The sequence below is a fragment of the Protopterus annectens genome, chromosome 2.part0 (genome assembly GCF_019279795.1).
Source record: "Protopterus annectens isolate FY-2018-M chromosome 2.part0, PAN1.0, whole genome shotgun sequence".
NCBI lineage: Eukaryota > Metazoa > Chordata > Ceratodontiformes > Protopteridae > Protopterus > Protopterus annectens.
This window is the reverse complement of record NC_056728.1, coordinates 1,328,046,331-1,328,061,490: the sequence shown is the minus strand read 5'-3', so window position 1 is coordinate 1,328,061,490 and position 15,160 is coordinate 1,328,046,331.

Here is a 15,160-nt window from a genome sequence, read left to right as displayed (position 1 = left end):
AGTTCCTTTGCTTATATGCTGTGCAATTTATAAGGACCGTCTTACAGCAATACCACATGTAGGTCATAAGCCAGATCACCATCCACATAGGTACCAAATTCCAAACAACTGGGTCAACTCTTAGGGGTGTATTGTCAATGTGGCACTTCCCTGGGGTAAATGACTTCCAAAGGATATGATAATGCAGTTTATGCATTTAGTTTCACTCCATGATGTTGGCACCAGTTATTTATTTGGGACAAACCTTCTTGTAGGATGGTAAATCATTTGGGGGATTCAATGACTGCTCCTAGCTTGTAGTCATCTGCAGACTTCGTCAGCCAGAGCCCTTTGGCATTGGCTTTTACTTCAGAAAAGTAGATGCCAAACAGGAGAGGTCCCACCACAGAACCCTTGGGGGACTCCACTGGTGGCTGGTCTCTTTGTGGAGGTAACTTCCCCTGTTTTGATTATCTGTATCCTATCTATGACCCAGTTTTCAATCCATTGGGTAACACAGGGGTTTATTCCCAGTTTACTTAGGTTTTCTACTATGCATAAGTGGGGAATTATGTCAAAAGTTTTGGCTTGGTCGAGGTATGCAGTGTGTATGGTGTTGCCTTCATCCATTGATTTGGTGACCCTTTCAAAAAATCCACCAGGTTAAGTAAGCATGAACTGTCCCTGATGAATCCAATCTGAGAAGGATCCAGTGTTTGGAGGTTCCCTAGGTCCAGATTGCTTGATTCCATGATAAGTCTTTCCAAGGCATAGCATATGAGGCAACCTTGGTCTGTGGAAGGTCCTCCCTTGTTCAGTGGAACGACTGTACCTTTTCTCCAATCACTTGGTACTGAACAGTGTTGTTTGGGGTGTGGCTAAATTATGCTTCAACCTATTTAAGATGCATCCAGGGATATTGTTAGGACTCATTAGTGCAGAACTTTTAGCTTTTGATAGCACTTTTAGGACTTGGTCTTGTGTGGTAGATGGATGAGAGCCAGTTTCAGGTATATCTTGAGGCAAAGACAGCGGGAAGAGAGGGGCAAAGTTAGAGATAAATTTGCTTCAGCATCAATGTAGGTAACATCATTCACACTCAGCTCAGCCTATTGCTGTATTGTGCTTTTGAGATTATGAACATAACATTTGAGATTCTGAATATAACTAAAAAATGCTCTGTGATTGTATTTGGCTTGGGTAGTGATTTTTGGCTTTAGTGGATTTTATTAAGCTCCTCAGTTGTTTGGGTTTTTTTTTTTTTTTTTCTAATGACAAAGGCTCTATCATTTTGGAAATTTTCTTAATTTTGGTCAACATTCTTTTCTTCTTGAATTATTTGTGTGATGTCCCCCACTCTGTGCCAGTAATCAAGGAGCCTGAATCATCACCACTGATACTTGAGAGGGACGTTCAGTTGGAATACAAATTGATACACTCAGTATTTCCATATGGAGACTTCTCTGCATCAAGCACAATTTCCCTTAAGAGCACATATGGCACACACTCAGCCCAGGGTCTTGGTGTCTCTGTCTCTCTCTCCAAGTCCACAGTAAGACTTCTCTGCATCAAGCACAATTTCCCTTAAGAGCACATATGGCACACACTCAGCCCAGGGTCTTGGTGTCTCTGTCTCTCTCTCCAAGTCCACAGTAAGACTCCCCATCGACACAACTGTAGGGTTACGTCCTCAGCCAAGTGTCCAAACCAAGTTCTCCAGCACCCCCTCTGTGAAACTGGTGCTTCATGTCCGTGCTTCAAGTAGCCGACATACACTCTCTTTGAGATTAAATTTTCACACACACACACACACACACACACACACACATACACACTAGGAAAGGCTAGCATAGAATTACTAGCTATGCCACCTTCTGTCCGGACTATAAGGTAGTTTCACTTCCACCAGTCAGTTATGGTAAGACCCTTAAAAGGGTATCCAATAATACTGAGTGAAGTTGACCAAAAGCTTAAATATTTTCTAAAAAGGACCAGCCACAATGAAAAGTTTAGATATATTTAATAAATAATAAAAGAACATGAAAATACTAAATATCTATTTACAGTAAACACCAGAGATTCAGACGCAGGAACTATTGAAAATAACACAGCTGGAAAGATTTACACAGTTACAGAAAAACAATAATAAACTATTCTCAACTATATTTTCCTAACTAATCTATAGAATTACCGTTTCTACTTACTGAATTGAGCAAGGCAAGATGAATGTGGGAAAGTGGTCCTTGTTGTCAGATCCAAGACAGAATACAGAATACTGAGAGCACTCTCCTGCTAATATCTAGATATTATTAGGTTCATAGGTTCATAGGTTCATAGGTTCATACTAGGCTATCTGCCCAAGGGCATTTATAAGCCTAGCCCATAGTTATGTGGCTTTCGCCACCCCTTTAGTTTGAATAAAAACTATGCCTATCATTTTGCTGTGCCTCTGTCAAGCAGTGACGCTGAAGTAATCCCTGGGGTATATCTGCAATCTCCCATCCATTGGTCAAAAATTCTCTCTGAACAAGACCAGAGAGGTGCTCTGCCTCACATGTACCGGGATTTTGTTCCACAGCATAGGAGTCTCTGGGTGATGAATCTGTCCCTCCAGCACGTTCTATTTATAACCGTGTCAAGGTTTAAGTCTCCCGCCCTTGTGGTTCTGAGGGATCTAGATTTTTTGAGGTGAAGAATATTCATCAAATCTGGGTTTGACATGGCCTTATATGTCAGGCACAGGTCACCTCTGAGCAAGCGGTATGAGACTGAATAGAGCTGGAGTTCTTTCAGTCGGCAGCAGCATAAGACATATTTTGAGACCCTTTATCCTTTTGGTGAGGAACTTTTGGGGCCTTTCAAGCTGCAGCAGGTGTCTGGTCAGATACATTCGAACGGGCATTGTACTCAATCATAGGTCTAATAAGTGATGAGTACAGGGGATGACCTCCTTGATCTAGATGTGAATCCCTTCATGATCAGGTGGGTGATATAGAAGGTTTTCCTAACTACTTTAGCAACATGAGTGTCAAAAAAAGGCTACTGTCAACCTGGGTCCCCAGATCTCTGATGACTTTTTCTGTGCTCAGTGGATTGCCACCTATATGGTAGCTAGGGGTAGCCTTGTTTTTCCCAAAGGGTATGACTATGCATTTTTGGCTTAACTTCAGGCCATGGCTCTGGCACCAGTTATCCATTTCTGAGGCTGGAGGATATCTGTGTGTTGATGTGTTTAAACTAGGAAGCCCCAGTTTGCAGTCATGCAAACTTTGTGTCAGCATAAACCTCCTGAGCCCTTCTGAGGGGATCTCTGTGTCAGATGTTTTTCGACTATTATGCCCAGCAGTTTGCAGTCATCTGCAAACTTTGTCAGCCATAACCCTCCTGTGTTTGCTTGTACTTCAGAAAAGTAGATGCCGAACAAGAGTGGACCCAGGACTGAGCCCTGTGGGACACCACTTGTGACAGGCTTTGAGTCTGACATGGCTCCAGCAACTCTGACCCTGTGGGTTCTGTCACTTAGCCAGTTTGCAACCCATCTTGTGATGTATGGGTTTACATTCAAGCTGATGAGTTTTTCGATGATACCTGAGTGGGGTATTGTGGCCTTTGCCAGGTCGAGGTAGGCTGTATGGACTGCCTTTCCCTCATCAATGGCCTTGGTGACTGTCTAAAAAAGTCACCCAAGTTTAAGAGGCAGGATCTGCCTTGACAAAAAGCCAAACTGAGTTGGATCCAAAGTCTGCAAGTTCCTATGTCTTTATTTATGAGTTCCATTATGATCCTCTCCATTTTGCAGATAAGGCTTGTCAAGCTAATGGGGTAATTCAGGGTCTGTGGAGGCACCGCCTTTATGAAGTGGGACCACAGTCGCCGTCGCCACTCCTTGGGTACGTATCCTGAGGTGAGGCTAAGATTAAACAGCTGTCCTAACTGTGGGTTTAATTCCTCATTGAGTTCATGAAGCACACAGCCGGGGACACCATCCGGTCCCATGGATGCTGTGTTTTTGCCTTAGTGAGGGCAGTTCTCACGGGGGGGTTGGAGATGTTTGGGGGCCTACAATCTGGAATAGATATCTCCTTTTGGGGAGGGGGAGAAGTTTGCACTGAAAACCTCAGCCAGCCATGTTGGCAATGTGTGTAGGTTCAGTAATTTTCACATCATTTTGAACTAATTCTGAGCATATCTGGGAGTTTCCTCTTAGGTTTCTCATAGCTAAAGCCTTATGATTCTCTTTAGAGTCCTTGGCGATTTTTCTCTCAAAATTTGCCTTGGATGATTTTATGAGAGCTCTTGCTTACAGAATAACATCACATACATCTGGTCATCTGACAGTGTTTCCACCACTATCCCCTATCACTAGTAGCTGTCAGGATTTTAGCACCTACATATCAATGATACACACAGAAGAGCATGGCTCAGATTTGGTGCAGCTGCTAGAAGTCATAAAACCATAAAATACTTCCCTTCTTCCTACAGGAGCTACAAACTATTCTCTAGCACAGACATTGTGTCTCTTGTTCCATTCAAAACTGTGGGGTAACATCTTTACAGCCTAAGCTCAGTATTTAATTTCTTTGCTATTCTTAAAGTTTGAGATTAACATCTTTTCTTTCTGTATCCTCTGTCAAAGCATATACATTTAATTCAGTTACAATAATACATGTACATTTCTTTTCTTTCCAGCAGGGCACACTGTTGATACATTTTAACACAAGCAGCTTTACAAATACATTTTTAAACACAGACATCTGTACAAATCAGTTTGATAATACAAATTACATAATTATTTACAAAACTCCAGCTAGCTGTGTTGGCATATGTTACACATCCACTGCCCCTACTTTTCCTGGCATATCTGGCAGTACCGCCTATTGTCACAGTTTGAATAGGTATTTTTATACACCAAGCACACTCAAAATAATTTTTCCTCTGGTAGATTACAAATGGTGGAGGTATGATAGTGTAAAAAGAGGCAACTGGGAACATATATTTCAGGAATGTAATGAGTTGGCAGACTTTAAAAATTCCCTGCAGAATACTCTATCAGCTATACAAGGTGAGCAAACAGGTGTAACTAAAAAAAATGATTTTTTGAGCTATAATACAGAATCAGAACTACCTAGACAAAGTGAGCCCTTGCTGAGTTTTGTTCTGGTGGCGGCCAATAAAACAATTCTTATAAAAATGAAAATCAAAGTCTAAATTAACTGTACTAGAAGTAGTGAATATAGTAACAGAGATAAAACAACTGGAAATAGGATCTTTAGAAAAGGACTGCAGCAAATTACATAGAAAAAAAATAGAAATTGTGGGAACAATACATGCAGAATAATGTTTTGGAAGAGGAGTGAGAATTAAGGGAAGGCAGGAATTGAATGAGCTATATAATGTTTGACTGACAATGACTGGATAGATTATAAGTGATGTATAATGTTTGCAACTAAAAATATGTCAATATGGTTTTCTTTCACTTATATAAATGTATGACTGCCTATGTCTGAAGTGTTAATTTAATAAAGATATTTCTTGTTTAAAACAATATTTTCCTTTTATTATAAAGCTTGTTAATATTATGGGTTTACCATGTGGGTTTATTTCTGGGGTTTGCCCTGCACTTGTTCCTATGGGGTACAGCTTCATCTATGCAGCTGTTTACATGCTGGTACAGTGTGGTGGTGTACATCTCTGCATATTCAGTGAAGTTAACTGGATTTGGTGGGGATTTGAAGCTTGCTAATGTATTACTTAGGAGTAGGTAGTTTTTCTTAAAGAAATTTCTAAAGATACATTGGGTTGAAGGGATATCTGGTTTCAATTTTATTTTGAAGGAAAATGATTTATAATCAGACCTAACAAGTGATGAAGATATGCAAGGGATGGTGCAATATGCTCTCATACCAAGAAGGACAAGATCTAAAATATTGTTCCCACTAGTGGGAACTCTAATTGCTCCAGGGCATTTGCACTGACAAAGTCCAGAAATCTCTGTGCTTGTGCACTAGTTGTGGTGCAGGTTTCCCAGTCTATAGTTGGATAGTTTAGATCGCTTAGGAAAATAGTACTAGGTTTAATACTGAGTGATTCTGGTTGCCCTAGATAGGGGCTGTGTCTTTCCTATGTCACAGAAGGAGTACTACAGCTAGCTAATATATCGTATGTTAGCTTTCTGATGGTTATTTGGACATAAAGAGGCTCTAGTGCATCATGGTACTTTACCAGCCTTGATGTGAGTCTCTTCTGGATATAGACTGAGACACCGCCACCTTTTTCCCCTTCTGTGTAATAGCTGGTTTAAACATGTGGAAGGTGTTACAGCCCTACACAGCCGGAGTGCACTTTGCAATTTTAAACCATGTCTCAGTAGCTACACAGATGTCAGTGTCCTCCAGACTGAAAAGAGCTTGTAGGGAATGGAGTTTCCTGTTCAGGCTCCTGCAATTGATCAGCAACACTTTTCATATTTTCCTTTCCTTGTTCATTATGTTGGTAAGTTGGTAGGTTGAAGGAACAGATGCAGGCCATCCCTGGTGAAGCAACGTGGTCTTTCAATCATATAATATAATATATAATATAATGTAATTGACGCCGGCATGAACTATGACAGAGTCATACTGGTACTTGTTGTTCAAGGACATGAGTGCATGCATGAGCTGATGGATGCTAGCACCAGACAAGCAATTAACTGTCACTCTTTCCTTGATGAGACTGGTAAGTGATGCATCTGTATGTCTTACAATAGAGTCACCTATAACAAGAATGTTTGGTTGGGTTGATGCCTGCCTTACAACCTCAACATCTGTGACTTTCAGACCCCTTGTGCTATTGTGAGGAAGTAGGCTTAATTTTCTGAGTGTGCATTGTTGTCTGTGTTGTGGTTTGGGGGTCTTTGAGGTTGAGGCAAGTTAATCTTTAGAACCTCACCATATAGGTTCATAGGTTCATAGGTGTTTACTGGGCTAATGACAACAACTGCCTTTTTAAGCCTAGCCATGCATCCCAAATCTCTGGCAAGTTTTGGAACCCTTGATAAGTGTAAGCATGTGTTTGGGAGATGGAATATTTACAAGCAGGGGCCTGGGAGATGAACCATTTATAGGTTGCCTGTGTCTATTAAGCGACATAGGTGCCAAGCCAGTGTTGAATTTCCTTTTCCCCATCCAATTGTCCAAGTTACACTTGAATTGGGTTAGGGAGGAACTCTGCTTAACATGCATGGGAAGCCTGTACCAGAAACAGGTTACTCTCTGGGATAGGGTCTATATCACAACGTTGAACATACAAAAGTTTGATCATTGTAATATAGAACTATTACGTTGGAAACACAACAAAACCGAAAGCACAGAAGAGCGATTTTTTTTTCCCAGGGGAAAAAAATCACTGCTCCATGACAAAAAAAAAACTTAACCTTAAACCTAAACTGAAGTGGGGGGCTTTGCTACCCACACCCCCCAACATGGGGGGCTGTGCCCCCCACACCTCCCCTACTTAAATATACCAACTCCAAGATCGAACCACAGTGGAGGAAATAGCAAAGCCCCGAAAACAGCCCACCAATTTTTTTCCCTGGGAAAAAATTAGATGTGTTGTGGAGTCACTATTTTCCACTTTCAGACTTTAGGGTTCGATATTACAACATCCAAACTTATTGTAGTTCGACGTTGTAATATAGACCCTCTGGTGTATATACCTGTTTCTCCAGCAGGTCCTGTTTATATCACAGGCAAGGTTTAATTCTTTAGAACAGGCAATTCTCATGCTGTTTGTTTTGCTGATATGCATGAGGTTCATCAGAGTGGGATCTGACAATGCCCTGTATGCCAGGCATAGATCTCCCCTCAACACCTGTAGGAGACAGAATACAGGGATAGGGCCTTGAGGTGGTCTGCATAGGACATTTTCTTTACATCCTGTATTGTTTTAGTGAGGAATCTCTGTGGACGTTCCATTTGTTGGATATGCCTGGTTTGGTACATACCAAAGGGGGCATAGTACTCAATGATAGGTCTGATGAATGCCAAATACAGTGGAACAACGACTTCCTTGGACCTAGATGCCATACCTTTGTTTATAAGTTGTGCAACATAGAATGATTTCCTCACTACTGTAGACATGTGATGGTCAAAAGCTAGATTACTATGTGTGCCCCCAAGACCCTGACTACTGGGTCAGCTCTAAGGGGTGTATTGTCATTATGATAGTTATCAGGGGTGGATGCCTTCCCGAAAAATACTATTATGCTTTCCTGGCATTTAGTTTTGGTCCATGGCTCTGACACCAGTTGTTTTCCTGTGTCAGCTCTTCCTGGAGAACATTTGTGTCAGTGTGGAATTCAATGACAACTCCTAATTTGCAATCATCTTCAAATTTAGTCAGCCGGAGACAACTGACATTGGCATTGACTTCAGAAAAGTAAATGCCAAAAAGAAGTGGTCCAAGGACTGATCCCCAAGAGACTGCACTTGTGGCTGACCTCTTTGTAAAGGGGAACTCCCCAATTTTAACTTCCTGTGTCCTGTCTGGAAGCCAGCTGGCTATCCACCAGGTGACACACAAGTTTGTAACTAACCTCTTGAGTTTGTCAACAATACCTGAGTGGGGCATTGTGTCAAATGCCTTGGCCAGACCAAGGTAGGCAGTGGGAACCATTTATCCCCATCCATTGCTTTGGTAACTTTCTCAAAGAAGTCCACCAGATTGAGTAGGCATGACCTACCCTTGATGAAACCAAACTGCACTGGGTCCAGTGCCTGGAGGTTTACTATATTATTGCTGATCATTTCCATGATAATTCTTTCTATGGCTTTACATATCAGACTAGTGAGATTTATGAATCTGTAGTTTCCAGGGTCTGTAGATGGCCCACCTCTGTCCAGAAGGATGACTGTTGCTGTTCTCCATCTATGAGACATGAAGCCCGTTTGGAGGCTACAGTTAAATATCAATTGCAGAAGGCCTGATCGGTCATGTTTCATGCTATTTAGAAAACATCCTGGGATATTGTCTGGGCCCATTGATGCAATGTTCTTGGCCTTAGAGAGAGCATTAAGGATCTGTTCACTAGTGATGGCAAGGGAGATATATTTTAATGGTATTTCCTGAGGGAAGGTTGAAGGTAGAGAGAGGCTAATTTGTCAGCCAGTAGGTTTACTATATCTTCTGGCTCAGTATAGGTCGATCCATTTACAATGAGCTCAGCACACAATAGTGTATTGCTTTTGTGGTTGCAGCCATAGCTAAAGAATGCCTTGTCATTGTCCATGGCCTGGGAGACCAAATTTACCTCAAATCTGGCTTTGGTAGACTTTTTTGTCCTCTGAGTTGTTTGTTTAATTTGATGAGAGTGCTTTTATCCTGTTGAGTGCATGCTGTACCTCCTAATTTTTGCCATGATTTACTTCCTTTTGTTGTACAGCCTATTGATTTTGTGATTCCATCAGGGTGGCTTGTTTTTTGAGTCAGTTTTGTACTTCTTCCTGGTGGGTACAGTTGCCTCTGTACAGCTATTAACATGCTTCTATAGGGTTTCTGTGAATAGTTCTGCATAGGCAGCAATGTTCTCAGGGTTTATGTGGGCTTCAAAGTTTGCCAGGTTATCACTTAATATCAGGAAATTAGCCTTAGAGTAGTTCCTGAATATTCCAGGGTTAGCTGTTGGTCCAGGTTTTATTTTGACTTCAAAGAAAACCATTTTATGGTCTCACCTTACAAGGGAAGACATTACAGTAGGGGGTGTGCAGCACTCTCCCATATTACTGAGGACCAGATCCAGCATGGTTGCACCCCTGGTTGGTATATTGACAATCTGGTCCAGGGAACTTGTGTTTACAAAATCCAGGAATCTTTGTGCCTGTACGTTTGGTGTCTTATAGGATTCTCACTTAATAGTGGAGTAATTAAAGTCACCCATGAATATGGTATTGGGTTGGATGGTGAGTGTTTCCAATAAGTTTAAATACATAGTATGGGTTTCCTTGGTCATAGAGGGGGACCAACAGCTTGCAAAGACATCGTATTGGATTTTGCCTATGGTGATTTGAACATGGAGTAGCTCAAGTGCATTGTCCTGTTTGACCAGTCTTGAAGTATATTTATTTTTTATTTAAATCAAGACACCTCAGCTTTTAGTCCCTGTCTGTGTAGTAGCTGGTCTAAATGTGTGGAAGACATTATAACCTTGCAGTGTTGGTGTGCTCTCTGTGGCTTTAAACCATGTCTCTGTGACTGCACAGATGTCAGCATTCTCTAGGAAGTGGAGTTTTTTTGTTTAAACTCCTAGCATTGAGCAATAATACCTTTAGACTTTCTTGGTTTTGATTTACTATGTCAGAAGTACTTTCAATTTGACATTGCCTAAAAAAGGCACTATGGGGAAGACAATGTTTTGGCTAATATTCGAAAGCCCAGAGGGAAGAGGTGCAGACCATCCCTGGCAAAGCAGAGTGGCCTGTTGACCATCTCCTTCTATGCAGACAAATATTGCACCCCCTTAGAATGACACTAAAAACTAAGCTAATTATTAAAGTCATTCATCCTTTGTTTGTATTATGGCATCATCCTTGGAGAAGATAAAATCCTGCTCAATGTTAGGCTCATACTATCCTGGGATACATATTCCAAAAGCTCCATGATGCCTCTCTTCATATAGTCTAGGGAGGTACATCTCAGATTACTTACACCCACATGGACTGTGACTGAGTCATACAGGTACTTGTGGTCCAATGACCTGAGTGCCTGTGTGATGTGGCAAATCCTAGCCCCTGATAAGCAACAGACTGTGGCTTTTTCTATACTCAGCTTAGTGAGAGGGACATCAGTGTGTCTCACGATGGAGTCTCTAATGACTAGAATATTGGATTGAGTGGTGGCTTGCCTTATAGAAGGCAGACAACAACAGATACAGAGGGATTAAGAACACAACGACAACATGGTGGGTGGGAGGGTCCATTAGCTCTGAGTTGGCTGGCCTGGAACTGCCCCAGTGCAAAGACAAGTCCTGAATTGTTGCTGCTTTGTGGTATTTCTGTATAAGTCCTGAACTGCCCTAGCATACACTCAGTGCACAAGAATGAAACCAAGGCTTAATAACAACAGTTAGACCACTTAAACAGCAAAAATGTAGTGCAACTATGTACTGGAATTACTGATATATGCTTAAAAGCCTTAGCTAAAGCAGATACAGACTGATAACATGAATTTAAAATCAGATCAAGAAATGAAAACACATTTCTTCCTCTGTGTAATAGAATTATTACAATGCCTTCCTTAATTTTAATTTATTAATTAATTTATACGTTTATAAATCTTAATTTATAACTTCCCCCCCTATAAACAACACTACCTGGGATCAGTCATGATATTGTGTCTGAGCATGGCCATAGCACTTTATCCCCCTTTTCCACTAGTGCAGGCTTGCATCCCAGCTTTGTCATACACTGACAGTGAGTTCACAATATATAAAAAACTCCAGTAGTGCAACCAATACAGTCAGTTATGTTATGCATGTGGTCCACAACAATAACTGGATTACTTTACTAGGATTAAGTGCATGCCATTTGGCCAACATGTAATTAATCTAAACCAAAACATCTAAAAACCTAAAGAGGTTACAATCTCAAAACAATGACACTCCTAATATCAAAAAACATACAAAAACAATATTCCCTCCAAGTGGGTGCAAGCCCTCATACCTCTCTGAGCTCTAAATATACCTACTCTGAGCTTGCACAAACTCAGAGAAGAGGGAAAAGGTAGAAACCAAAAGTAAAACCCGCCTTCACATCTCCCTGTGCTCCATTTCTACTGTTCAGTAAATGCACAATTTATGCTGCTCCAGCTTAGTAAAACATTAATTACAGAAAGTTTGAAACCTTCCTATTTTGATGTTCTGGACTGACAATATCAGCAGTTTATTACAAATAGACACTGGACATATTCAGTGCTCACTTATCAAAGGTGCAGCAGAGATCCAAACAAAAATAAACATATGCCTGCAAAAATGTTGTCTGTGGTCATGAAAATTTCCTAAACAGTTTTAGTTTTCATAGACATTACATATCTTACTGCTAGCATTCATAGTTTGTATAATTTAATGTCATAAAAATGTGTTGCTTATCCAGTGGGGGACACAATGATGACTGATAAGTCACAGTGTATAATGTCACATATTATAGCTGCTGCTATTTGATTCCTTGCAGAAAAAAAATGTTTCTTCCAGCTGTTTTAATAAAACAGAAGTAGCATTTGTGTGTTTTATGTGTGTGCATCATACCAACACACACATATACACATACTTTCTCCCTTGTGTGTATGTATATATATATATATATATATATATATATATATATATATGTGTGTGTGTGTGTGTGTGTGTGTGTGTGCGCGCGCGCGCGCACGTTCCACATACAAAATTAGGCTCTCATATACTGCCATCTAGTTAATAATGAGTCAGACTTAAAGACGTGAAGCAGTGTGATTTGGCTGTGTTCCAAGTTGTAGAATTGTGGTAAGCTTATTAAAGACTAGTTGACCTTTGTTTTGCATTACAGGTGACTCACGCTTACAGGTGTCTGTTTGTAATACTTACAGGTGTCTGACATTACTTATAAAGATTAGTGGTGTCTGGCATTAATAATTTGTAAGCTGCTTAGTCGCATATTACATCTGCTCTGGCATTGCCTAGTGCTTCAAATGATCAGCATATTCTTTCAAGTCTCAGACTGTAACAAGGTTGGACTTGTTTGTTACAGGTGCTAAGTCCTTTGTATGAAAATGTTGAACTGAGCATGAACAGCAGGCCAGATCTAAGTAAAGTCAAATATGGTAGATGGGAAGAAGCAACAGCTGGCCTCCTGTTTCATCCCAGTTGGACAGTGTAGGAACTCGCTGTGGTAATTGAGTGCACTGTTGGAGGACGGGGAGCAGCAGTGGCTGTGATTAGCCTTGGCTGACCATAGTGGCAAATTAACCCTTTAGGTTTGCCAAAGCCCAAATGACATGGAAAATTAATACAGCCTGGGTGTACTACAGATGGGGCCTGGTCAGATAACCTTCTCTAGTGCTTCCGCACTCTGTCAGGGCTCCCTGTGGCCCATTACAATTGCAATGCCTCATGAGGCAGGTGACCCCAGAAACTTTTATTAATAGGGCTCTGAAATTATGCAGTAATGTCTGGAGGCTGACAGAAAAGTAGGTGAGTAGAAGTGGTAGAAGCAAGGATATAAAAAAAAAACACAAATAAATAGTTTCATTTTAGCTTCATTTAGCTTTTGTTTTCTGTTAGCATGGAATAAAGAGGGACAGTGGTGCAAGATCTTCTCTTCAGTCGTGGGCAAAACTTATTTTATTGATCTACGGTCCATGCCTTCCTTCTTTTCAGAAAATAGTATCTCTCATTGACTGCATTTGAATGCAATGCCTGTTTTCAATGATACCGTGTAACCAATTCAAAGAGATTATTTTCTATTCTCTCATGTACCCCTGGATTGCCTTTGCCTTTCAAGTTATTATGATGTCTTTTTACATTGTCCAGATATTTGGGAGCAAAATTCTTTCTGTCCTTTTTTTTAAATACCTTTATTCAATTATCACTTGTGACACAGGCAAATTTTCATTTACATAAAAGTAATCAAACTGTATTAACAAGTTCACGTTTACTAACATTATGCTTCATATATACTGCTATATATCATATAACCTAAGCAACATTACGTAAATTATTCAATTCCTGCCCCTTTTTTAAACAAGAAACATCTTTATTAAACCATCACTTATGACATAAGCAATCATACATTTGTATAAATGAAAACAAACACCACCAACACAATCCTTGTTCCAAGCATTTTACATCACCACCCATACTGACACACTCCCAGATGCAAACTTTATAAATCACTTATAATCTACCCAGTCTTTTTCAAACATTACATAGCTCATTTAAGTCCTGACACCTTTTAAACCTCATTCCTTACTTGTAGGTATTATTCCCACAATTCCCATTTTTTCCTATGTAGTTTGCTCCTAACCTTTTCTAAAGATCTCAATTCAGTTATTTTAAATCTGTTACTATATTCACTACTTCTAGTATAGTTGGTTTAGATTTTGATTTTGATTTTCTAGGAACTGTTTTTTGGCAGTCACCATAATTAGACACAGCAAGGCCTTACCATGTCTAGGCAATCCTTGTTAGCTTTCTGAAAAGATTTACATTTCTTATTGTACATGATATTAAGAAACTTCTAGCATTGAATTTACCATATATGGTGTATCATTCACCACTGTCTAGCTCTGGACGCTCTTTATGTTGTAGCAAACAGTGATTTTACAACAACAGGCTGCAGAGCAGACATGTTCCTGTCTGGATCTACATGTTGTCACATTTTTGCAATATCTGTTTTATATGCTTAAGGGAAGAGCCCATGACCTGGAAGCAAAAAAGTGTGCATGTCAAAAGTAAGGAGCCAGGACCATAATCATTAATGATACTTCTGAACTCTTTTAGGAACATTAATGAGGACATTCCATACGTTTAGCTTTTATGTATGTCTTGCTTTACTGAAAAGGACACTCAGTTGTCATAGTCTCATTTTTGAAATACTTATCTCTGTCTTAGTTATTATCTTCCCTTGTTTTGTGCATTTTTATGACAGCATTATTCATGTTTGTAGCTTCAAAATGTTGAACAAACTTCTGGGAGTGTAGTGGGTTTTCAGACCTATGTGGAATAAGCAGTTTAACACTGAAAGGAATACAATGTAGGATTTCTGCAGCAGTCATGTAGTATGTTTGAGATGTATCTCCTATCCACAGCAACACAGATAAATGTGAAATTTCTTTAGGTCAGTATTATGTTTTTCAAAACTAGTGATCTGCCTAATGGAAAGTTCTGCAAATGCAGTATGAATTTCAAGAATGCATAAAATTTAAGGTAAGAATTGCCAACTCTGCAATGTTGAGAGATAGAGACTTGATTGCAACACAGATAACCAAGATATGATTAGCAGTCTGGGAGATACAGGAACCAGGGTGGGAATGAGAAGCCAACACTGACCTGGGGGAGGAGGTAGGTGGTCCTGGCAATTGTATTGCCAATACCCATTGGAGGAGAATTTAATATTTACATATGCTGCTAACTACTTTGCCCAACTGAGTTGAAGCCCATTTTCAGTGGAGACCCATG